The following is a 26,205-nucleotide window of genomic DNA, read 5'->3' as shown; positions in this document are numbered from 1 at the left end:
GCATTGGTGCCAAATTTGAAAGCATGTGTAATTCACGATGTAGAGCCATCCACATTGTGTTTAGTGTTTTCATTCAAGTGTGTGATATGCAGCTGTGGTAAATACATATCATAGCCTTTTAATTCAACATTTAAAATGATGTATTAGTGAATGTACCCTTTGGTCTCTAGCTTTTTGTTTGTTTTTGTTCCCGGTTGTTTTAAACACAGGAATGTATCCTATCTTTGAGTGCTCTGAATCTTTCTTAGGCCCTGAATCTTAATCCAGTGACTTGGGTCCAAACCTCACAGTTCTGCACCTTTGTGTTTGTGTCATCCAGCAGGGAATATTTTCTGCTTAAAAAAGCATCTGAAAATGAGCTGAGCAATAAGGAAGAAATGATATCAAAGTTATAAAAGTGTAAAATAGAGCTTTAGGAACAAATGCTTTTGGATACTTTGAGCTAATAAAGAAAGAATATACACTATTGTAGTTTATGTTTTGGTCAACCATTTCCAATAATACAGTTTACAAATGGCAATATGTTTTGCTTCTTTTAAAGATTTTATGTACCATTTGGGATGTTTTTTAAAGTTTTTATTTTATTTTATTTTTTTGAGGCCAAATTGCCACCTACTTTTCTTTCTTAAGTAGGCATCTCCCACCATGTTCCATAGTGTAAGACTCAGAATGGCACAGAGGGAACTGTGTTTATATTTTACTAGCTGAGTAAAGTATATCTATATGTGTTTGTATATGCTCATGTATATATTTGTATGAATGCATGTGTATACACAAACTTTCTTAATATGCACACACATATATATTCATTATGTTGTGAAAAAGTAACTCTTAAAAATGATTTTCTAATCTTACAGCTGTTTAACCCTACATAAGGAATACTTACTGTTTATACTTAGCTGCTGTTTGTTTTGGTGTAATTAATGTTAGCACTTCATTCAGTTTTGCTATGTCAGTCTTAAATGTTTTCTGTTGGCGTGTGTGTCAAACATATTTTTACTTCGATTTTCATTCCTCAGTCGGCACAAAGCTACAGTGGATAGTGATTTGTTTTTTCCTTTATGTTCTTCTTCTGTTAATGGGACCATGATGCTTTTAATGTTAAATGGGAAAACAAGATTTAAGATGGACTTGAGTATTTTGCAAATCAGAGTGGTCCCTTTACATGTTGGTTAATTAGATGCATATAAATGAGAACTGTGATTTGTAAGTCTTCTTGAATTGCAAATTAATTAAACAAATCTGCATTCTAGAGCAGTAATGCAATCTTGACTATGGCATGGCATCCACATGCAAAGCATGTCAATATAATAGGGAAATGAAAACATGTGGACAAGTTAGTATATATGGCAGAATGAAAGTACTAAGAGAGTGGTAAAAAGTGACTGGCATTCAGAAAGATAAAGATAACATGGATCAGGGTCTCCCTTAGGTAATATCCATACCTTATTCCACCTGTTTTAGAAATAAAAAAAATATCTAGGAAGTTTACATTGCAGCTTTCTATCTCAGGTTAAGTTCTAGCTGTGCATAAAATAAGTGTTAACTTGCCCGGTCTAAAGTAGTTGATTTGCATTATAAATCCATGCCTCCAAAATCTTTCTGTCACAGTACAATCCTGGAGAATTTTTCTTGACACCGCTTTTCTCTTTAGGAGGCGTGAATTAAGGGCCTCTGGAATGAGCATCTGTGGATTAATATCTTGCTTTTTTGAATCCAGAGCAAAATCGGATTCAAGAACATTATCATTATCATTTTTATTTCTTCTGTATGGATTCTTAAATATTTTCTAAATTTTTAATTGTCCAGTGACAGATGAATGCATGTCATTAACAAGCAAACAAACAAAAAACGTGTCTCATCTAAAGAGAACATCCCTCTCAATAACGTTCTTCATCCCGCTCCCCAGTCTTCTCTTAGAGGTAAGCACTGGTATCCTTACAGAGTTGGTATGAATCCTTCCATACGCCCCAGTTATTTTTTTTAAGATTTGGAAATTGAAAACCCTTTATCATTTGTACATAACAACAGCCAAGTCAGCTGGAGAAATGTTAAGGATCACACTGCTCTGTGCTGGCAGAATCATAACGAGTGAAATGGAAGCTTTCTCACTCTTCCCATAGGCCATAGTGCCTCTTTATTTTCCACCGGTCACTCTACTTCAAACTCTAGAGTTCATTATATGGATTTGTTTTCATGTTTTATAAACAAGGATATGTCACCTTTAACTGGATACTCTTAGGAATAAATTTTGTTTCAATGAATTTTAGCTTTCTTTGGATAGCTGAAAAGAGAGAGTCTCTAGAGAGAACAAACGTTACTTCTGCTGCTTGTGGCTAGATGGATCCAAATGGTCTTTAGGAAATGGTGGTTGCTCTCTTTTTAGCTTTGAAATTTGTCAGTGGTATTATTGTTAGGACCATTGATGATGCTAACTTTATTCTCCATTCTGTTTAAGATTTAGGTTTATTTGCCCAGAAATTTAGTTTTCTGTTTTTATTTTTTTCCAAGTATGTTTAACTGGTCACTGCATGCCAACAATTGCTTTATTTATTTATATTTTACGTCAATGGTTGTCTGAGAGAAATGAATGTCCATTTAAATAAGAAAATGTTAAAGTAAGTTATACTGCAAATCCAGCCATCACAGCTGGTTAATAGCTCAGGAGCAAAGGTTAATAATTGTCAGCTAAGTGTCGGTGCTTTGATTGGAGGCCTGTATTTTCCTTCATAGCAATCATCATAATTGTAAAGTCATGTTTATGTGAGTGATTATATATTTACATCAACTTTTCCAAATAGAATGTAAGCTCCATGAGAGCAGGAAGGTTGTCTTTCTCTTTGACCACTGTATTTCTGAAACGTTTTTCTTACTATATCTTGAATTTGCCATGTTCCTGACTTAAGTATGTCAGTGGGACCGGGTGAGGGGCATATGGAAGATATAGATGTAAAGAAGGAATTGGAGGGTTTGGAGTGGACGAAGTAGGGGGTAGCAAAAGAAGAGGAAACTTATTCAGATAACTGAAAAGAAGTGTAGCAACAGATTACATGGAATCCTCTCTGTCTCTGTCTCTGTCTCTAAACTTTCTTTTGTTTTCTATCATTCACATCCTTTTCCAAAATTGCAATATATCTCTCCAGTAGGGTGTCATTTTGATATCACTTTAATATGCCTTAGCATATTCAGAGCAAAGAGTCTGTAAGGAAATAAACTCAATGAATTTTTGTGTTTAAGGGTTTTCAGAAATTTTAATGTGATTCACTCTGAATCATATTTTGACAAATAATCCCATTTTGTTTTCTGAACTATTCATGTGGTAGCAGGTACAGGAATTTTCCTGAAATTCAAATCTGATGTTATGCTATCTTATGTGGTTTCCATGAGTTCTTTTTCTAAACCTCAATGTATCAACTGTAATATACCGTAAGACATGTATTTAAATGGGGTTTGGGTTGTAAACTTTCAAAAAGGCTAAAATACGACTCTTGTCTTGCAGTCTGAGCATATTTGCTCCTCCTTGCATTCATAAGTCCTGCAGCATATTTGCAAAATAAATGCCCATTCAACTATTTCAAATTAACATTTGTTGTTTGATTACCTAGGTTTCTCATGTTCCTAGAAAGCCACGGTATTACAAGTACAATTGTCAAGCATGTAATTACACATTTTATAAGTGCCTGAATTTTATTGTATCTGTGAAAATGAAGATCTTCAAAAAGAATAATTATGAAGAAAATGAAAATAGATTTTTCTCAAAACTGTGTTAATACCCAGATATAATTAATTCCACTACAATAAGCAATATTAAAGATTATGCATTTTAAAATGTTATCTGTAATGTCATACACCACAACTAATAGTCAATTATATTTACTCTTAAGATAGATTTGATATTGTTAATACGTAGAGAAGAATAAAACATTTAGTATCTTTGTACATTTTTTTTTGTTTCCATGACTTTTGTTACCATCTTTCAACTCTAGTGTTGCTCCAGAGATCATTTGTGAAGTACCCAACTTCCAGTCACTAACATCATGATGCATATTTATTTTATAACTTTTAAATACATTTGCTGTATTTCTGATATCGAACTAATTTTGAAAATATCATGTTTCCCTTCTTTTATATGGCTTCTTAAATCATATTTCCTCATTCTGTGTCATAATGTTATGTATTCTGCATTTTCTAGAAGCATTTGTGAATGTTGACAGAATCTTATGGTATTGAAATTCCTATGTTTGGTGCATATGCAAACTGAAAATAATTTATTCGATTATCTATTATGACTTCTACTGTTGCAGCACTGGATGCTCCTCATTCATAGCCACAGAACGTGGAAAAACCACCATTTTACTACATAAAATCATTCATTAACTATCTACCTCATCGCTATGATATGTATAGAAGGCTATGTGACTGTTTAGAAACAGCATTTGTTCTGCAGTTCTTCTTTAGTCTACATGCTCATCAGTTCTGGGTACAATCAACAGTAGTTACTAGAAGAGTAAATATTTATGTGTTATCTCCTGCTGCAGTTAATCAATTTAGTCATTATATTTATTACTAATGAAAGTCCCAGCTTCTTTGTATCTCTGTACTGTTGGCTCTGTGATGACAAGTGTTCTGTGTACATTCTATAAACAATGATGGCATTGAATAACTGGTAAGCTAAACAAGGATTTTGTTAGACTTCTAGTAAATTAATTTATCCTCAGAGAAGAGCGCAGAAAGGAGTCTCCATTGTCTGATAGTTTAAAGAATGAGGTGGTATAAGTATAAATTTAGGTGCTTTACTGAAATCGATCGTGAATAGAAAAATACTTAAATTATGACATACTGGATTTTTAAAGCATGATTCCTCTTCCAAAATAATGATTTTATCTTACTTATTCATTTAGGAATGTATTTTTATGAATCTAAATTGTTTTTAAGAGGGCATTGCTTAAATTGTATTGGGCAGTGATTTTTAGAGAATAATGTAATTTCCCAGAGTCCTTAGTGCATACATTAAGGAAATTTGAATATTTAATTAAAATTACAGAATTTTGGAATAGGGAAGGTGTTACAAATCATCTGAAAAAAACTGTTGATACTATCTGAAATATAAGTCATGACAAGGGATATTGCTTGTTATAACAGGCAAAATATTGTGGAGACTCTGATCTAAAATAACTGATATAGAATAACCAACTTTAAGGAGACTTTAAAGACTTTCGTCCAGTTATACTCCAGTAGTGAAACAAGGTTTCATCGTCCTATTGTCACAAAATAAATTTAGAGGTAATGTAAAGTAAACCAACCTTAGATTGTTACATAGAATGTTTTTGCTCATTTTTAAGGTTTCCATTTTAGGTGAGTAAAACTCCATCTTTTAACAGTGGAGTGCCTCCTCTCCCCCCACCCCACCCCCACACACAGAGGATGTCAAGAATATGTTTACACATTTTAAGACAGGAAAAAACTGTATTAAAATCACACTGATGGTAACCACTTTGAGCACCTCTTGTAATTGCAGAAGTCAAACGTGACTTGTATTCATCCTTTGTTATTGGTTTATATTAAGTATTACTATTTTAATATAGTTTTTTTCCTTTATTAAAATGGCTATACCTTTTTTGACACCCTGTGTGTGTGTGTGTGTGTGTGTGTGTGTGTGTGTGTGTATTAGTGTGGTGGCTAGTACTACACAGAACATTGGTACAATAAAACATTAAAGATTGATTCTACTCAATCAAAAATAATTTAGATATTTCTGTAACTCTTCACACTTTCACATTGCTCTTGAATACAGTGATGCAGCTGATATGAGGACTTGGCTGCCCTTTGAACAAACCCAGAAGTTCATTCGCTAGGTACTACTTTTTAGGTTCAAATTTACAGGCTGAAGGGGACAGGGTGGTAAATATTTTCTTAGACTGGAAATAACCATCCGGAGAAAACATTGTCGTGAATTAATGTTTTGCTTCACTAATGACATAGATTGGTAATTGAGTTGAACTTATGCCAGCCACCTTAATCATTTTATTTCTCATAATATGCTAATTTTTAAATTTTCAAGGAATAGCTAATTATGGAGTTCTCTTTTTAGATACGTATCTTTACTGGAAAAATAACATATAATTACCATGAGATACTTAAATAAGTGGCTGATACCCTCACGTCCTTCAAGATTTGGCTCACATGGCACCTTCTCAAAAGACTTGTCCTGACCATTCTATTTAAAGTTACAATTTTTCACTCTGCTAAACTCTCATACCCCAATCTAGTTTCTCTCCCATAGCAATTATTATCTTTTAACATACTTAAAATGTTTTCCCAATTTATTTTGTTTACTGTTTCTTGTTTGTCTTTCTCCCCCACCAGAAAATAAGAGGGCAGAGATCTCTGCTCCACCTTGATGTATCTCAAGGGGCCCTAGAGCAGTGGCTGGCAGAGTAGGTAATCAGTGATTCTTGTGTAAGGACTGATAGGCTAAACAAGTTTATAAAATGTCCTTTTAGAATTGACATTGGGTATTAAAATGTTTCTTTCTCAAAATATGCTAATTAAAAATTTTTCTTCCCTTTTGATTCAAGGTAAATCTTCCTATGATGGACAAACAAGTAAAATCAATGAAGCCAAATTTTTCTCCTTAAACTGGGAGTGAAAATAACTCAGACTTAACCCTTTTGATTTTCTTTGTTTCCTGCGCAATTTAGGCAGTGTCACAATTTGGAAAGGATTTGAAAACCGCTCCAATCACTGATGGTCAAGCCATTCCTTTAAAATTCCTCTAATATTCAGTCTTAAAGGAATATTTCTTTAAGGAGACAATAATTCATCTTTGTATGTCTCTCTGTGTATATAGGTAATAGGAAGAGGCTCCTGAAAGTTCGGCTTCAAAATAGCATATGTCTTTCAGGAAGAACCTTTTGACAATTTGTGATCAAGAGGAAGTTTCAAAGAATGAAGTGGATCCCTTAGACTTTATGTTCATGTAGCTTGTCTTGTGTTTCTAACATTAAAAGAACTAGATTAACTCTTCTCAGGTCCTCAAATAGTTACATACACCCAAAGGGCCTTTGACTTTTTTTCAGTCTTGGGATAAATGATCATACAAGGTCTGACAATTAAGTTTGTGAACTTGTTGCAGCAATGTTGCTAACCTCTTTTTTATTATCAGAGGATTGTTCATTATGAATTTGTACCAAGTGGACAAACAGTTAACCAAATTTACTATTTGGAAGTGCTGAAAAGTCTGCATGAAAAAGTTAGATGACCTAAGTTTTCTCCAATTCATGGCTCTTGCATCACGACAATGCACCAGCTCACACGGCACTGTCTGTGAGGGAGTTTTTAGCCATTAATCAAATAACTGTATTGGGACACCCTCCCTACTCACCTTGCTCCCAGTGACTTCTTTCTTCACTCAAAGATAAAGGAAATATTGAAAGGAAGATACTTTGATGACATTCAGGACCTCAGGGGTAGTAATATGATGACAGCTCTGATGCCCGTTCTAGTAAAAGTTACAAATTGCTTTGAAGGGTGAACTAGGTGCTGGCGGTGATGCATAGCTTCCCAAGGGGAGTACTTCGAAGTTGATCATAGTGATATTCAGCAATGAGGTATGTAGTATTTTTTCTAGGATGAATTTATGAAATTAATTGTCAGACTGCAAATGTTCAGGTGGATGATTTATCAAGTAGTACTAATAGCTGTCCAGCTGTCCTAAGCTATGGTACCTGTGCTGAAGAACTACAATGGTAAGAAATCTGTGAATTAAAAAGCAACACCAAATCTGCAGTGCCTGAGGTCATACATATGTCCCTTAAAATGAGTGTCTTATCTCTTGATCTTTTGGTAAATGTAAAGATAGAGGTAGAGGTAGAGGTTGACACAGACGTAGACATAGACGTAGACGTAGATAGATAGTGAATGAGAATGGTTTCATTCAATCTCAGTCATTACTGAAATCACCAATGAGATTTTTCTTTAAGTGAGACTGTTACACATGGTGTAAAGCCACAGCTATTCTGAATGGATGTTTTCAAGATTTTTGTTGTTAAGAAATATAAATGCAAGGATAATAATAGGTACCATTTTCAGAACATGTCTTTAAACTCAAATTTACATTCAAATTTATCTACTTATACAAAATGTGTATTCCACTCACTGCAGTTTTTCTTTTTCTTTTTCTGCTTTGCTTGTTTGCCTATGAATAGCCATGTGCCTATGACCGCGGAATATTTAGAATAGTAGAAGCTGAAGTAATCTCCAGTAATTATTAATGTTTACTTTTATTATATAGCCTGCATATAGACCAGAAAATAAAACTACTGAGATCATGGATAAGATAATTCAGGAAATAAAACTGACTTGTGTTAAACATGAAGTTTCTAAGCACTAGTTTATTCTTTGGCCTAAATTACCTAGTCAACTGACCCAGTTTTTCATTTCATTTTTTGGAAAGCGTTATAATTGACAGTACACATTTGGAGAAAATTAAATTACTCTGTTCAAGGAAACAATGGAATTTAGAGCGGGCTAACATGTTGGCAGAAGGCTGGAAATCTGTAAACTGGCCAATTGTGATTTCAGTTTACAGGGAAATCCTGGTTCCCAAGCTAGCCATAGGTTTTGAAGATGGCTCGTGAAAAAATGTGCCAGGAATCTTCTGCTATACTTAGCAAATATTTTTGATATGATGCTGACTTAAAAGAATTACGTGCTGGCTTGTTACGACTATCTTTCTAGTGATTATTTGTCTCAATAAGAAAATTCATTATCTGTCGATCAGCAGGACATCCATTTTAAATTGCTTCCCTAGCAGTGAGATTGGATTTGCACTGACCCATTTGCATTTGTTGTGACCAGTGTCACTTGAGACAAGACTGGGTGAAATTATGAGTCATTCAATGCAGTGGAAAGAAATACTGATTGGTCCAAAAGAAAGCCAAAACTTGTACTGACGAATGTGAGGACAATTTGGTTTGGCACTTGCCCTCTCATTATTTATAAGAAGTAATGTCATGACTTATTAGGCTAAGTCACTGTTTTCTTTTTTCTTCTACTACAAATATGCCATTTCTTAATTAGAAGGTTGCCCTATATAAAGGAGGACTGTTGCTGTTTAAACAAGGTTGGTCAAGTAACCTACTTCCCTGTTAGAACATCTGAACAATCTCTCCAACACAACAAACCTTGACCTCTTTACCATTGTTCTGACCCACTGGTTCTCAGGTTAGCTGCTCAGCCCTCCTTCACCCCCAATCACTTGGGGCACATTTTCAAAAAATCAAATTTAACTTAACACACAATTTTATTCATGAAGTCTATGGTGGACTGAAATCCTGTACTTTAAAAGAAACTCTCAACTCCCCTACAAGCTTCTAAAACACAGCACTTTTGTGATGAGTGTTACCAACTTAGAGAATTGGCTTTTGCCTTAGATTTGATTATTTGTTCTTCCTGGTGACAGAGGGTTCTTTTTCTTGCAGGGGCATGTACAACTTGTTAATTCAATCCTCATTAGTTAGGCATTGAAAGACTTTTCCTGTGAATACAAATAATCATCTGGCTTTCAGAGAAGTTGGTCCACATGAAAGCTCTGGGAATGAAGATGTGGTCACTTACTGAAGCCTATGTTTTATCCTTGAAACTAAATAGTTGGTTTTCACATTGGTAAAGATGTTACTGAGCTCTTTCAAACCTTGCAGTAAAGGTCATTAAAATTTCTTTGTGTAGAATTCAGATATGTGATAAAAAAAAAAAAAGAAAATCAAACTGAATATGTGAAACATTTGAACTTTTTATGTGATGTCCACCTATGGATACTTTGAAATATATTTTAGGATCATTGTCCACACTAGACTATGGTGGAGAGATCCAGACAAAGGGAAAGCTGAACAGCAAATGCTGAGCTTATTTTAAAAATGGGGGGAAAAAAGCCACAAATTGTCCCTACACAAATGGAAAAAGTTAACTCTAATGACTTTTTCTTTTTTGGAGATTATGGTGAAAGAGGTATTAAATAAAACAGGAATATGTCATTTCTACAAAGGTCGTGCTTTAGGGGATGGAAATTTGGTCCCTTGAGTTTATTAAAAAAGAAGAGGTAATGTTCTTATGAGACATTTTAAAAATGACAGACACAGGCATAGAAGTTATATAGAGCTGTATTACAGGATTTTAAAAAATCTCCAAAAGAAGTGGTTGTAAGAATGATGTGAGTACGAGAAAAAGCAGGGAGACAAGAGTTGAAGTTGAGAACGCCAAGTTTCTGGGGATAAGGGGGTAAAGGGAAGTGATCATGTGGTTACTGTGACAGCATGACACGATTTTCCCTTGTAGAAAAGATGTGGAAGAGTAATGATAGCCTCAGGGGGCAACTTCAGGAACTAGTAAAGCTCTGTGCAAAAATGATTATATATTTCATGTAATTTGGGGGGCCACCAAAAATCATCCCCCTGCCAAAGTAAATTTCTCAGTAGCCCTGCTCTGTTACAAAAATACATACATACATACATACGTACATACTATAAATAACATACAGTATTTGAAAGTGCCACATGCTTTTAACCATAATTTAAATGTAGTTTGATTTTTGATAAGTGAGTCAAATAAAATGTACTGATTTTCAAGGAAAATAAAATGTAACTTAAAATCAGACTACATGGAAGAAAGATTTTTTTTAAAAGGTCAAAGACAGTCTTCGTATACATATTTGAACAACTCATTGAGTCACAGGTATTGAAAACAGAAGAGGGGTGAAAGGACGGACTAGAAGAAATGAGAAACGTGTGTGTGTGTGTGTGTGTGTGTGTGTGTGTGTGTGTGTGGTACATTTCATTGTATAATAACTTGTACTACTGTTAATTAAAAAAATCATATCTGAAGTGAGTCTAAGAATGCTGATCAAGAAATAATTGTCATCTTTTTTTTGCCTCTAAATAACAAAGGCAAGATGTTTTCCTTCAATTTATTTTTTAATTTCCTTGATAAGGGTATTAAGAGTCTGTGTAACATGAACTAGTTTTAGCATAAATCAGATAAGCCTTTTGTTCCAGAGAGCATAGTAAGAAAAAGCACACCTTGCTTTTGACTTGTTTTGCTTAATTGCTTTTCTTCATTAAAAGAGAATGTACAATGAAAAAACTCATAATTTCTTTCTCTCCTTGAATTCTTTTTTGGGGTATGTTTTGGAGAGTTAGAAATTACATGAAAGTGTCTTAAACCAAGATAATTGTGAAATTCACTAAAATCAGATAATCACAGTAATTGCTTTAGAATGAAAGAGAACTTAAGAAGTCATAGAATCATAAATTTGACTGGAACTTGAGAAGTTTCTTAGTCCAAATGTCTACTGAACAAACTCTTCTGCTAGTTCTGCGATGGGTAATGATCCGAAGTCTGTTCATCTGTTCAGAAGGAGGGTGTACTTGCTACCTCACAAAGTACCAGTCTTTTTAAGACGAGTTTTAATCATTAAAGAGTTTTTTCTTCATTTGAATCAAAATCTGCCTATTGAAACCATCGCAAGTTAGCTATCTGCATGTTATGATCGTTGGTTCCTAAGATATTTATTGAATTTCTCCAGTGTGCTGTTCTTGATGTATAAATTTATCTGGATTTAAACACAGGTTGTCTAATTCATCCACATTAAAAAATAATAATAATTTCTGTAAATACATCCCCCACCCTCATACCCAAATCCAAATTTTTATTTTCCCTAATTTTACATACTCAATTTCTAAAACCATTTTTCAGTGTTGAAATCTTTCCTGGCCATCTTTTCCTCCTGGTCTGGACATGCTCTAATTTCCAGGATATCTCTTATAGTAAAATGCAGAACTAATCACAGTACCCTAGATGACTGAGCAGGGTGTAGTAAAATGGAAGCAGTCTCTATTTCTGGAAATAATAACACCTACAGAGAGAGAGAGAGAGAGAGAGAGAGAGAGAGAGAGAGAGAGAGATTATCATGGGTGTTTATCATTTGTTGACTCATACTAAATGTTTTTGTCGTTTGAAACCACTAAATGTTTCCACGTTAACTGCTTATTAACCTTCCCATTCTCTACTCAACAGTTACAATTGTAAGCCTAGTACAGAGCATGAAACATTTCTATTTAATTCCATCTTCAATTATTAAAAAATAAATATCTATTCAGTGTCCTATGCAGGACACTGAGAATACAAAAATGAATAAGGTGTGGAATAAGGCAAGTAACTGTCCTAGAGAGATTTATAGCTCAATAATAGGTAGACATTTTTACAGGTAAGTCCCATCAACAGTTAAAGCCTTATAATAGAAGTTATTTACGAAGACCAACATTCCTCATTAGCTAAGTCCTGTGGAATGATCGGGTGTTCACTAGATTGATAGTGAACACCCGTTGGGTAATGTTTGTTTTTTCTATCAATGCCATAATAAGTTTCATAAATTGAACATCTTAACACAGGTTTATTATCTTATCATTTGATTGGCGACAAGTCCAACATGGGTCTCACTGGTCTAAACTCAGTGTGTCAGCAGGGCAGTGTTTGTTTCTGGAGGGTCTAGGAGAGAATCAGCTTCCTTTTTCAGATTTTTAAGGTTGGAAAAGAAAGCTACAGTTATGACCCCATTCCTCTATCTTCAAAACCAACAACGTTGAACATCTCTGAACCTTATTCTGTAGTCACATTTCCCTCAGCTTCTCTTTTGTTTTTCTTTTCCACTTAAAAGGAGTTTGTATTTTCACTTGGCCCACCTGTATAATCCACTATATTCTCTCTGTTTTAACATCATCTGATTAGCAAATTAAAGTATATCTGCAGTATTAATTGCCTTTGCCATGTAACTTAACATGTTCACAAGTTCTGGGATTAGGATGTGGACATTTTTAGGATGCCATTACTTCTGTATACCTCAGGTAGAAACATTAAAGCAAAAGAAGCATGTAAGTAAAGTAATGGAGCTATGGCAGAGTAAGGCTGATTCTAAGAATTGGAAGCAATGGAACATAAATGAAACAAAGGAGCCTAAAAAATCCAACTGGAGAAGCAAATAAGGGTCGAGATGATGAAAAGTCTCAAGGAACAAGATAACATTTGTTTTTTTAGAAGCATTACTCTGGCAAGAAAACAGATATGAGGAATATAAAACTAAGGATAAAACACAGCAAAGCAACTATGATTTAGTCAAGAAAGACATCAAGGGCTTACACTTTTGTATAGCATCAGAGATGGAGAAGACTGAAGAGATTTGCTACATCCTAAGGAGTTAGGTTCAACAGGACTTGTTGATTAGGTGCAAGAATGAGGGCGAGACGAGTCATGACTGACTCCCAGGTTTCCATTCTAAGGTCTGAGTGAACGGTTCTGTCATTCACCAAGGCAATATGGACGAAGGGAGCTATAGTGAGGGTGGAGAGGAAATGGAGGAGCCAATATCTTGACCTACATTTTAACTCGTGGATACAAATAGTCAGCTATTTGGAATCTTGACCTATAATGCTATCTTTGTGTCATCTACAAATATGATTTACATCGACTTGATGTTTTTTAAAAAAAATGAATTAAAATGTAGACAGCAGAGTCATCAGAATGTTGCTTGGGGCTACACTTCAATAGTCACTGTTGCATCAATCTGAATTTATTGTATAATATTCACCCAGTTTTGACTCTGTACTATTAGCCAGATCACACTTCTTCATGTATTTCAAACTATATCTTCAGAATTTTAGTCAAATGCCTTGCTCAAACATTTAAATATATTCAGCCAAAATCATGAATTGATATTTTGAAACTTATTTGCATTCAGTAGCAATAAATATTTAAGTAATTAATTCACTAGATCTTCCATTTCAGTAAATAAACTTATCTGGTGAACTCTGTGTGTAAGGTTGTAAAAGCTCTTTGTGGAGAATAAACACATGGCTATGTAAAAAAAAAAAAAAAAAAAAAAAAAAAAAGTATATATATATATATATATATACACACACACACACACACACACACACACATATATACACACACATATATACATATATAAATGTGTACATATATATCTATATATCTATATATATAAGATATAGATATATAGATATATAGATAGATAGATATATAGTGACCACATAGGAGAATAAGAGATTAATTCTTGATGAACAAAAACAATTCCTGGAAAGAGTAGTAGTTGAATTGGAAGAGGTGAGAAGTGAGGATTGACCTACCAGAGAATGGAACACCTGGAAGAAAGAACAGAAGGATAAAAACATTGAAACAGCATCATTCTGAGTGTGGCATGATGGGGTTGAAACACAATTCTAGCTAGAAGGGAGATTTAGAATCAAGGAACTGGTAGCATTCTGGTCCATAGCTATAGTTAATTTTTAATTGAATTTGAATGCCTTAGGGCAGGGTATGGGTTCTTCACATATCCACAGTCTATAACTTCCTAACAGTAACCAGATGCACACACTGATCTTTCTTACCTGGTGCCTTAGATATCTCGTTTATGACCCTAGATTTAGAAACTTATTTTGCAATCAGTACACTACTAATTAGTGTGTGGGTGTTTGGGGAGGGGGATGTCGTGGCCCTGGAAGGTGGCAGTGCCGTTATCCGAAACCTACTTTAGAAAAACATCTTAATGGCAGAGTGAATTGCAAATTGTAGTGTTGAAGGAAAGATCATTAGAGGTAGGTGAGTTAGAATGTTGTAAAAACAGTTCACGTAAAAGGCAATGGACCCGGAACTATTATGATAATTGGAAAATGAAAGGAGAGATCAAAAGTGAAAAAAAATAAATTTGAAACTCCTTCAGGGCACAGTCTGGGTCTTGTTCTTTTTATGGTGCTTAATAGGGGGCAGAGCACAAAGTAGATGTTCAATAAATAAATGAATGGAGACATTGGAGAAATTCAATTGGATGTGAGAGGTGAAAGGAAATAAATAAAGATGACTTTAAAAGCCTGAATATGAATACCTAGAATGGTCGTGTTCTGAATGTCTTTGGGAGAGTAAATTTCATCTTAGATAAAGTTCAGAAAGACATCCAGGGAGACAAATGCAACAGACAGATGAAAATATGAATATGGTCCTCAGGGTAGAGATTGTAATTGAAAGAGAATACAAAAATCTTTAACTTGGAGGTCATAATTTATTTTAACTCACCCAGCCAAAGCATATGATCAAGATAAAATGTGGATTAGTAACTGCAAAAGGAAGAATCATTTAGTGCAGACTGATTGTTTTATGAAGAAATTGAGAGACAAATGTTTGTTTTGCCCAAGGCTGTTCAACAAATAGTTGGAAGACTTGATCCCAGAAGGTAAAAAGGAGCTTGCTCTTTGAATCTTTTCAACACGTAATTTCAATACCTCCTACTTCCTACCAAAAGTTTCCACACTGATTCATTCTCTACTTAGAAGACAGCCATGTTAACCTATTTTATATTGCCAATGCTGAAGTCTGATAATTTGGAAAGTTCAGATAGAGACTGTTTAATACTTAGAGACTTAAAGATAGCTTTTCCTCAATTTCAAGACCTAGTATAAAGAGAGTGGTTGCTGAAAGAAAGCCTAGGCTGAAAGCCATCAGCTTTATTTTATTAATTCTGAGTACTTTGTCCTAACCACTCTGACTTGTCTCATTTTTTGAGCCAAATTGCTGTAATGAAACAAATTGCATTTTCAGTTCTAAATTTCACAGACTTATATAAGGTCAATGGATTTCAAGTGGTACTTTATGGAGCCTAAGGGTTCTGCATAGGCCTCTCAGGACCACCACTGGGGGTTCAGAGCACAGAGAGGGGAGTACTTTAGAGCCCCTGTCTAGATGGAAACAGAGTACCAGAGCCTTTTATCTGTTTTAATACTGAGTCTTCACAGTTAAGGAAGGGTCTCTTATTTTAAAATATTTGAAAACTACTCGAGGTTATTAATCTCAGGGCTATGGCCAGCATTTTATATCTTTTCCTTTTGAGTTTATGGATTACATTAAAACAGTCCAAATCCTGCTGCTTCAAATGAATAAATCCTACACATTCCATTTTACCATAAAAGTACTGTGGCACCATTTATCCCTGTGGTGAGCAACATGTCTGGCGATGCCAGCACAGCTCCCATAGCCTAAGGCCATACTGAGAGGAAAGGTTTTCAAGTTTTCACAACTGAATGTGAGGCTTGCCACTGAGAGGGGATAGAAATAGACCTAGAGACATCCTTTTTTAGAATCAATAAAAAATGTTTTCATGTATCTTTCTCCATTTCTATTTGTTTCCATTGCTATTTGTAAACTGTGTTTTATTTTGTGTTATAATTTACAGAGTGGTTATTCAGAAGGCCCATAGAGTATATTAGGAGGTACTATTTTCCCTCTCAGACAATCAACCCAGTGGAAACCATTACTTTATATGAACCAGATTAATGTCTTCCTATCGTTAGATTTAATTCAACATCAGTATGGTTTAGGATAAATAGCTGTCATTTTGGTCAACATCACTATGTCAGAAAGAGTTAAAATTTAGGTTAAGGTGGTCTGGGTGGTGAATCCTTTGAGAGCAGAGACTGTAAACAAAGAAGGGATTTTAGAAAGGCCCCCGAACTAATTTTAGTATCTTAGTTTTTTTTTTTTTTTAAGTTCTAGTCCTGTCTAAATAAAAACAGCTTAATTCTTCCTGTTTATCTTATTCCTAGGAAATAATAAATTGGTAGTGGATGAGAATATATGCTCTATTGTCTTGTGCAAAGTGATGTCGTAATTTTCCATTCCCTCAGCAGCTCCATCTTCTATTCATAAATATTTGTTTATGATTTGTAAAGGCAGTTCTCCAATTGCACGTATCCTCCTCTTCCTTATCCTCTTCAAATAGTACCAGTCCTAGTGGTTCTGATTAATGTGAAGTTATTGATTAATACATTAAATTAATGGATTAATTTTCAATTTTTAAGACACTTTTTTATCTATTATACTAGCTCTGTGCGATAAAGGGGAAATGTTATTTGACTCCCTTTGGCAGATGAGAAAACATAACCAAGATGGTAACCTTCCCAAATCACACAGTAATGGCAAAGTCCTTAAAGGATGAGTTCCTAGTATATCTTATCCTTCCAGGGGAGAGGTGGAGTGTGATGCAGTGTGGGGTATGGTGAGGATTAGGGATGTAGAGAATCAGAACCCAGCATGCACTTCCAAGTTTAGCATTGGCCAACTAGTTGTTGTGGGTACTAGATATTTAGGTTGGTCCCTGTCACTCAAGGGGAAACTGAGGTTCAGAAACACTGGGTTCCTTGTCATGTCCGTGGAGACGTGTTATTTCCTTTATGTGTATTGCCCAGTTTTCCCTTTATTATGTGCATGTTACTCGAGATTGTCCGATTCTCTTGATTATTTTCTGATTAGGTACTTTATTTACACCAAAGATTCCCTAGTGGTATCTTATCCCTTCAGTGATTATATATATATATATATATATATATATATATATATATATATATATATATATATATATATATATAATATCCCTCCGGTATGCCTCATATAATACATCACCTCTATCTCCCGTGACACCTAATACACCACTATAGTTGGTGTTTGAAAGCCCTTGCTGATTGTTTTGATGTGGAAGGCTTTAGAAAAGCTGACATTTATGCTTCTTAAACTGCAGTTCATATATTTGACTTAATTCTGCCAGATATCAAAAGTTCTATAACATCACCTACATGAGGTTATGTCAAGCAAAAATGCTGTAAACAAGAACATAAAAGTGATTTGTGTGGTTTCCTGTCACCTTTTTCCCCCAGCCTTTCCACAGATTTCTTTAATATTGCCTACCAAATATTAGGAAAAAACAAGCTCAGCATCTCTTCAAACAGGACTGTGATACACTTTTTACCCTTTTTTCGTCTTTAAAATTGTGTGTGTGTGTGTGTGTGTGTGTTTCCTCTGGATTAAAAAAAACAAAAACAACGAAACAAAACAAAGCAACACAAGGCCACCCTTACACAGAATATCCTCATGAGAAGTAGGACCTACATCTAATGCTGACTGGCAGAAGTAAACACCAAGTCCTTGAAATGAGGCAAAAGGGAGCCCTGGAATTTAATAAACACTGTGTAATGCAAAGACCCTCTGTTAAGGCCCCTTGCACCTTACTTTGTCATTGTAAAAGCATTTAATGTGGTAGGCCCTCTGGGACCAGTTTTAGCTAAGAAAGATTTTCAATTTTACTGCATCAGAGATCCCAGCAATGAGAACTTCAGAAATTACAATGGAATTCTGCTAATTCAGATTATTGATGAGGCAATTTGCTGCAGATGCTTGAATTCTCTGGCCTTAGAAGTTATGTGAAAAATCAGGGTTAGAAGTCAACCTATTGCTTCAGAATATGGTTCATTTATTTTGGTGACTGTAGTTTAATTTTAATTATTTATGTCACTGCTAAATAGTTTTTTGGCAAGGGCTCCATAGAAAATGCATCATCTTTTTCATGCTGTGTCTGCAGTCAGAAGTCTTAACTCTGTTTTACAGGTATTTCTTTGAGTCATCTATATTAGGACATAATTTGTAATCAGTCTACAAGAACCCAGAATTTGCTTTCCTAAGTAGCTTCTTTATTTGAAATCCAGCATGACTCCTTAAGGCATTTAATATGCTGGAGAGAAAGCTTTCTTAGAGACCCTTTTTTCTCCCACCTAAAAAAGAAAACTAAACAACTTATTCATTAAATTATATTTTGTTGTTAATATTCTCCATCAATAATATGACATATATTCATTTTATAAGAAAATTTAAAAATTTAAATGAGTAGGATATCGGATTTGAAAGAATTCATTGATAATCCTATGGAGCAGAGTATCAAAACTGAATCATAGAAAGAACACAATACCTCTTTAAATCAATTTTCTCACACTTTAGAAACATATGCATCTGCTTTAGTTGCCATTTCTTAAAACATGTTTTAATTCATGGAAACCAACTATACTATAGGATCACTTTTTTAAAAAATCTTTTGAAAAAATTTCCTTTTTAAAATCAGAATACATCATTTGAAAAGATTTTGAGCTACAAGTCAAAATCGTCTGTATTTAAAAAATGAAACTGTAATTAAAATCTTTGTGAGTTGCAATGAAAGCAAAAAGAAAGTTCTGCAAGTCTCTAAGGACAAGTTCCAAGAGGAAATGAACTAGTGTAGTAAAAGAACAGAGAACAAGCTTAAAGTGAAATAATCCTTTAATGAAAAATAGAAGGACACAAAGTTACTGAAACATTGACTGGATGAGACCAAGACTAATCAACTTAATAGGAGAATGTTATCTCCAAACTCGAATTTCTAGACCAAATACAAATCAAGTAATATTTGTGAATTGTTTGACTTTTCAAATCTGAACTTGTCCAATAATTTTGTAGTCAAAACTGGTACATCTTGATTGATCATGCAACCTATTGTGATCAATTGTTATTACAATTGTTTATGTTTTTGCTGGCATCAATTTTATGAATGAACAATTTACAACAATGACACACATTTAAAGAACACAGTTTGATGAATTTTGACAGTTGTGCACACTTGTGGAACCATGCCATCATTAAGATACAGAGCATTTCCAAACCTTCCAAAAAATTATCAGGGTTCCTTTTCTAGTGTATCCTTGTATCTTCCCCTGGACCCAGGAAACCACTTATCTGCATATTGTCACTATAAATTAATCTTCATTTTATATAAATGGAATCACACAGTGTGTGTTCTGTGTGTGTGTGTGTGTGTGACTATGCATAAAGAATTTAAGATTAATCCATGCAGTCATTCATATCAATAGTTTTCTTTTTTTATTACTGAGTAGTATACAATCATGTTTTTATATGTAGGTTTTATTTTCTTCACCTAAGTCATACTCTTATTGATATAAAAGACTGCATTTTTATTCTTATATACCCTCAGTACCTAGAATAATCCTCTGCACATAGTTGAGCTTGCTTGATTGATTGATTCAACTGTCTGAAGATAGATGTTGGAAAGGAGTTTTAGAATGATTCTGGTATTAGTGGTACTCATTTATTAAGAGAGAAAAAAAATATGTTAGAAGTAGTAAAGTAAGATAATTTATTGAGCAGTTACAATATGCCAATTACAATACAAAGTTTGGATGCATTATTTAATTTATCTTCACAACCAGTTCTATGTGGTGTTCATACTATTGTGTTCATTTGATAGATGAAACACAGGAATTGGGGAACTTGACATTGATTGCACAAGCTGGTAAGTGGTAGAGTTACTTGACTCCAAAGCTGGTGCTCTTCACCATGTACTCTGTCATCAGAAAAAAGAAAATTCCTCCTCTTCTTAAAACATGGCAATTTCTCTCCATATCTTTTAAACTTAAAATGAGAGTCCATTCTGTAGCTGCATGGCACAATGTTATTTGTTTCCAAGTGACTTCTCGGACCTCCTACTCTCTCCCCCATCCCACAGTGACCTCTTTGCTATTCCTCAGGTACCAGCCCCATGTTGCCAACTGAGGGCTTTGACTGTAGTGCTCCTATCATTTCTGAGTATGCTTGCTTCTACTCACATCTTTCAAGCGTGCTCAGATTTTACCTCACTGAGGTCTATTCTGAGTCTTTTCTGTTAGACACTGCAAATGCAACCCTCCACCTCTTGCCTTCTGCCCTCCCAATTCCTTCTACCCTTATGTTTTCCTTCATTTTTTTTTTTAAATCCATAGCACATGTTATTTTCTAATACAGGTAACTCCTGTATAACATAGTTGTTAAGTTCCTTAAAAAAATGTTGTGTTATGCCAATCTGTGTTATACGAAACAAGTAGTACAAAAGAGGGGGTTAGGTTCCAAAAATTACAAAAACATACTATTATATTTTTATAATTAAGAGAACTAGCTTTATCAAAGCAACTTTCACCAAAAATATAACATTAATATGTATTAAATAATGTTTTCTTTGTCATCACTACTAAACACCATTAACCGAGGGTGTTTTATTTTTCACAAGATATCTTTATCCTCTGAACTTAATACTCCATGAACAAAATGGATTTAAAATTCTAATAAATTTTAAAATTCTGCAGTCAAATCTGATACGACATCGATGCTCAAATGAAAAATTTCAAATAAGATATCTTTTGCTCTTAAAAGCTTTTATTACTTTCCGTGTTATTCGGGGATTTCCCTAATTTTGAATGAGATATTTTTGCTCTTAAAAGCTCTTACTACACTCTGCGTTGTTTGGGAATTTCTCTAATCTCGAACCATGTTAGAGTGAAACCATGTTATAGAAGTGCCATGTTATACAGGGGCTACCTGTATATACTTGAGTTACTCATTAGATTTAATGACCGTTGCCTGTCTGTCTGCAGAATGCAATCCCCTCAAGAGCAGGTATCTTTGTCAGTGTTGTTACTTGATTTATGGCAGATATCTGGAAGAGTGTTTTCTTAGTTGTCACAGCTATAACAATTACCAGAGACTAATGACTTAACCAACAAATATCTGTTTCTCACAGTTCTGGAGGTGAGGAAGTTCGAGGTCAAAGTGCTGGAAGTTCCCAGTGTCTGGTTAGGGTTCTCTTCCTGGTTTGTAGATGGCCTTCTTCTCATTGTATTCTCAGACACATGCAGAGATCAAGCTCTCTTGTTTCTTTTTATATGGCTGTTAATCCCTTTCATGAGGGTGACGCCCTCATAATCTAATTACCTCCCAAAAGTCTCACCTCCTAGTATTATTGAATTGGGGTTAAAATTTCAACATATGAATTACTAGAGAACAAAAGCAGTCCCTAACAAGTTTCCTCCATATAGTAGGATCTCAATAACTGTGTTTAGGTAGGTTATGAGGAGGGATATTTTTGGTCTTCTTCCCCATGAACTAATTTTCTTTCTCACAAGAAATGGCACCAAGCAATATTTAGATGTTTTAGGGACAAAGTAAAAATATAAACATTAATATCCAGCTCTACAACAAGAGTCTGTAAAGAATAATAACTAGTTTCCTATTTTAATCCCGTTTACTATCTTTTGTCTCATTTCTTATTAGTTAACAATATTGATGCTTTTATAGATTGCTTCTTAGAGGAGGAGCCTGAGAGACATTTGAGGTAACTTGGTCCAGAAATTCCAACTTCGGGAGTTTTGGGGGTTTGTGGACCAATTGCATTTCACATGGGTTTTGAATTTGAATGCCTTGGAAACTTCTCAAAGCAGTCTTGTCTTAATCCACCCTGACCCACTAATTTTAGTGTCTGATCCCAAAACATAGTTAACTAGACTGCCTTTAGTAAACTTCTTTATTTTAGGGAAGAGAAAATAGACAAGCGGTGAAGCAAATTGCCTGCAATGAAACAATGACTTAACACTATATTCCTTGAAGAGAAAAATAATCCAGCATCATGGAAGCATTCTGCCAATTGATTGGAGCAAAGATTAATTAGAAAGTGGTATCATTCCTGCCTTCTTAAATCACCTTTTTATTGAATTTGTTAGTTATCACCCATAAAATGGCTCATGGTTTGTGGTCATTTATGTTAAAATATGGTGTGCTTTCTTTCAGCATCATAAATTAGTCTTAAATGATCTAGAATGTACAGAAGCGCCCATTAAACTTGGTGAAGTAAAAAGTGAATGAATAATTTGTTATTTACTCTTGGGACAATTCATTTATGGTGGGGACCCTATTCAAAATCAAAATATTTTCGTGTTACTTGCTTGAAAAGCAGTAGTGATTATATTTGATGTAAGTATGGGATGGGTAGTAATATGGAGAAATAGGAACAGTATCATTTCCTATTTCTAGGAAGAGTATAACCTTGGCAGAATGCCAGGAAACTTTTGTTTCCTAGTCAGAAAAATATCAGATTGGTATTTTCAACCATATTGACATAATTCATCTTTTTAAACACACTTCTCTTGCCAAATTTTCTTTCAATTAATTTAAAAATGTAAAACAGAATTTCTCAAATGATATCCTCTTCTAGTGGGTTGAGTAATAAAAAAATTCCTTTTGGGTAAGTTTTAGTGCTGAGGTAATTTCTATATGTTATGTAACCACATAGGGAGCCTGCCATGATATTAGCAGTAATTTTTACATTAATCTTCATGGACACTGGTGGTAAATATTTTTAATGTTCAATGAGCCTTAAACACTATAAAATAAATTTATACAGTAAAGTGCTGCACATTTCATTCCAACTATTTCTGTGTGTACAGAAAATATTAATTAAATGTTTCTGCTTCCGTGACAAGCATGTGGAAAATAGGAAGTTCAACATGAGTAATCAGGGTAAAATCTTAAACTGTTCTTCCAATTGACTTAAATTCTCTTTGCTGAAATTAATGAACAATTACTGACAGTCTCCCCAATTTCAGTTGTCAACACTCTGAGAATGAGTCAAGATTTTAATAAATTAAGGACTGAAAATTCCTGAAGGATGCATATAGCACCAAGGAAATCCTCTTTAATAAATTAAAGTACTTCTGTTTACCAAAACTCACTCTATATTTATAAATGTGTACTTGGTTTATATTTATGTTATTCTAATTATAATGCTTCCCTAACATAATCAGATACAATTCTATCAACTCAATAAAAATAAGAATCACATAGTAAAGATTTGTTCTACACTAACATTTTATTTAAATGACATGAAGGCATCTCAGATGTGAGAATAGCTTCTAAGAAGCATTGTCTGGTCTTTTATTCAACAATTTAGATGAAACATCTAAACCAAATCTATACCAAAGCCTATAAAAAAAGTGATCTAGCTAAGCAGTCTTTTATATTAAAGTTCTTATGGAAAAATTCTATGCAAATGTCACAATTTTAGTATGGAAAAGCCCCTGTTAGTATTCAGAATACTACTAAGTAGAATAGATTTAACTACAAAATGTTTGTGTCTTTTTTGACATTAGTCAAACTATCGGTAAATGAAAAGAGTTCCAGTAATGCATTAATCTACTTTAACAGGTATTTACATGTACATCTACAAACATATGTGTGTCACTTGGATCCCCCAGGGATCAGATGCTCAGATGTAGTTAGGGATACAGAAAGCTCTTGAGGGTAAGTAACCACTATGAAAGATAGAAAAGGAAAAGAGAAGGATGATAATCTCTCAGCCAACTCGGTGGATTGCTCTGGAGCAAAGGTTGCTCATTAGAGGAAATCCTGTTTGGGTAGAGATGGCCAGGCCCCAATACCTCCCTGCCCTCCCAATGCTTATTAGTTATTGTTAGGGGCTGTCCAGGAGAGCATGGCCTCAGTAGATCCTGAAAATGCTATTTATTGTCATTTGTCAGTGAACAGTACTCCTTGCACGTGAATGGTATGTTACTGAAAGTAACACAGAGTGACATATGACAGCTGGCACAACTTCATGGCTGCTCCAATATACAATGAGTATATGCATACGAGGTCTGACAAGTTTGTGAACTTGTTGCTGCGATGTAGCTAAGTTTTTTGGTTTTTTTAATATCAGAGGGATTATTCATTATGAATTTGTACCAACTGGACTAACAGTTAACCAAATTTACTATTTGGAAGTGCTAAAAAGGCTGCAAAAAAAGTTAGACGACCTGAATTTTTCGCCAACAATTCATGGGTCTTGCATCACGACAATGCACCAGCTCACATGGCACTGTCTGTTAGGGAGATTTTAGCCAGTAAACAAATAACTCTGTTGAAATACCTTCCCTACTCACTTGATCTGACCCTCAGTGACTTCTTTCTTTACCTGAAGATAAAGGAAATATGAAAGGAATACATTCTGATGACATTTAGGACAGCAAAGGTAACACGACGATAGCTCTAATGGCCATTTCAGAAATGCTTTGAAGGTTAGACTAGGCGCTGGCATCAGTGCATAGCTTCCCAAGGGGAGTACTTCCAAGGTGACTGTAGTGATATTCAGCAATGAGGTATGTAGCACTTTTTCTAGGGTGAGTTCACGAATGTAATTTCAGACCTCATATGTTCATGAGTAAATACTCGCATGTCTATGTATACAATATGTCACATATATTTAAATACAGTATGTTCCTATAATTGGCAATGGTATGTCAATAGATATAAACTCAACAGATTTTTAAAGTCTGTAGGTTTTTATTAATGGTTTACAAAGTGCCTGTCAAGACAGCTTTGAAAAAGCACATTTGCGACTGTCAGGCTAATGCTCTATGTGAAGTTCAGACTGATTAGGTGCCTCTTTCTCTGGCTAACTATTAGCACTGTTGCCTTTGCAAAGTCACCAAATAAATGCTGTGCCAATGTGTATTAGTTTGTGAGTGGGGGAAAAAAACGCCTAAATTGTGAAGGGTTAATGAATTGTGATACTCAATGGAAAGAACCTGATAATATCCTTCCTTAAGAGAAATAAATTGATCTCTTGATTCCCAATAGCTAAATAACAGATTGCTATAAGAAACAACACAACTTCTCCCAATAACTATTCCTTTATAATTTATTCTTGATATATTTCTATTTTCAAGACTTCTTCATCAAAGAAGCATGCCTCATCAATGCCATGGTCTATATCAAGGCTCTTCTTTCCACATCTCAGGTATTGGCAATACAACAGCTCCCATGCTTCATTTTTTTTTTTTTTTTTTTCACTTTTTATTTATTTTAAGTGTGTTTTTCCAGGACCCATCAGCTCCAAGTCAAGTAGTTGTTTGAATGTAGTGGCCGATCCATGTGGGATCGAACTAACCCTGGTGTTTTGAGCATCGCACTCTAACCAACCGAGCTAACTGGCCTCCCCTTCCATGCTTCATTTTAATCCCTGTTCAAATGTCACCACTTCATCCAATCTGAAACAGCAGCTTTTATCACTATCTTCTCTGCTTAAAAAAAAAAGAAGAAGAGTAATACTTATGCAGTATTATATTAAATAGCTATGGATTTTTTAGCTGAACAAAATTGTATGCTCTATAATGGCAGACCTTCTGTCTACATTGGATGCTCTTATATCTTCAGCCCCTAGTGTATGGCATATATAGTAGATACTCAAAAATTATTCACTGAAAAAATGAGTGGGTGGATGATGAATGCATGAAGAGTCAAATAAATATGTTGAATGGTCTCTGCCCAGTACCCCAGTACTGAAAAATATAACTGTGCATGTGCAAAAGAATTTACCCAAATCTGGGCTTGTGGTACATTCCCTGTACCATCATGTGGGAAAATGAATTTGTTTTCTCCCAATAATATACTTAATTTAGCAAGATGTAT

At 34.6% G+C, this 26,205-nt stretch overlaps 1 protein-coding gene across 27 annotated transcripts in view; it reads left to right on the top strand.

Moving 5' to 3' along the window:
* Positions 1-26,205, top strand: part of NRXN1 (neurexin 1) — a 1,055,762-nt gene that overhangs the window by 109,875 nt on the left and 919,682 nt on the right. The window lies entirely within an intron of this gene.

This window comes from Rhinolophus sinicus, linkage group LG05 (assembly GCF_036562045.2).
Source record: "Rhinolophus sinicus isolate RSC01 linkage group LG05, ASM3656204v1, whole genome shotgun sequence".
In the NCBI taxonomy this organism is placed as follows: domain Eukaryota; kingdom Metazoa; phylum Chordata; class Mammalia; order Chiroptera; family Rhinolophidae; genus Rhinolophus; species Rhinolophus sinicus.
This window is presented reverse-complemented; position numbering and strand designations above follow the sequence as displayed.